Source organism: Silene latifolia, chromosome Y, assembly GCF_048544455.1.
Source record: "Silene latifolia isolate original U9 population chromosome Y, ASM4854445v1, whole genome shotgun sequence".
In the NCBI taxonomy this organism is placed as follows: Eukaryota; Viridiplantae; Streptophyta; class Magnoliopsida; order Caryophyllales; family Caryophyllaceae; genus Silene; species Silene latifolia.
In genome coordinates, this window is record NC_133538.1 from 33,900,939 (window position 1) to 33,902,476 (window position 1,538).

Below are 1,538 nucleotides of genomic sequence, written 5' to 3' on the forward strand. Positions count from 1 at the left end.
ACCAACTGAGTACTCAACCTCCTCCAACGGGTTAGGAACTCAGTGAATCCTTCCTTGTCGTTTTGGGTTAACACCTCGAGAGTACGGGTGTTGGCCTGGATTTCGACGTTGTCGGCATACTGTTTGGCAAACTCAACTGCGATCTCATCCCAAGTGGTAAGGTTTTTCGGGTCCAAGGAGTAGTACCATTGGCGAGGAATCGTCTCCAAAGAGGATGGGAAGATTCTGGTAAAAAAACTCTTGTTTGACCCCCTTGATGGCCATGTAGTCTTTGAAAGCACGGATGTGGTTGAGTGGGTCCTCCACTCCCTTAAACTTAGGCACATCGGTCAGGGTGAAGTTGTCGGGTAACTGGTTCCCAACAGGCTTGAACCTTCGGTTATTTTCAAGGTGGATGTTGTTACCCCGGGCTAGGAGTTATTCTTCCAAGAGTTTTAGCCTCTTCTCAGTTTCAGCCAGAGGTGGGGTATTATGTTCCCCAATTTCCTTGTTTTCCAGGGCGTCGATATGGATCTCGACGCGATCCAGGGTGACCTTAACAGCGGTCAGCAGGCTGGCTAGCTGATCAGTTGTGACATCTCTGTTGTTATCATTGTTGTTGTGGTTGACAGACGAAGTTATAGACGGGGCCATAGCTCTGAGGCAGAAAAACAGCTCACATTACAACTCAATCCGACACGGATCCAAGACTGAACGCAGACAACACAGAGGACGAGACAAAGATCGACTCAATAAGACGGGGTGACCGTGTGTGGTCCCTCGGTGTTGACTCGATTTATGACGTGACGGTGTTTGACCGAACCTTTGACACGAGTCCAATCATGACGGCGCGACGCCATTGGACGGGTCTCGTGGTGAGACGACTGATAAGTAAAGACCCATAAGTATGTTTGCTTTGACTCAATAGACACGAGGCGGAATTGGAATGGTGGACTGAAGTTTACGAAAATAGAAATTTCCAAAAAGATTCATTTGTCGCTTTAATGGGCGGCTTCCGAAGATAGAGATCTCCGCAAGTCGATCAGTTGAAAAGGGTTTGTCTTAAGTTTATTTGCAAAAGACGGTTTGAGTTTGAGTCGGCTCGGAAGACAGTGCATTGTTTCCCAAGACGGTTTTGAAATTCAAAATTGTATGTTTTGAAAATCGAATTTTGAAATGTTTGAAAAGGTCTCGGGGACGGTGTATGGTCCTCGGGATCCCGAAATTGTCTCGAGAAAAGGGTGTGTGCTTTTCTCGGGTTTTGAAAGAAAGCCATTGTCGGCGCGAAACGGGTTAAAATCCGTGTCTAGACGCGGCGATTATAACGGCGTAAAAAGGTGATTTGAAACGGTTATACAAAACCGGGTTTGAAAATCGTCATTACGACGGCCTAGAAAGGCGTGTTGAAATGGTTATACAAAATCGGGTTTGAAAATCGTTATTACGACGGCCTAGAAAGGCGTGTTGAAATGGTTATACAAAACTGGGTTTGAAAATCGTCATTACGACGGCCTAGAAAGGCGTGTTGAAATGGTTATACAAAACCGGGTTTGAAAATC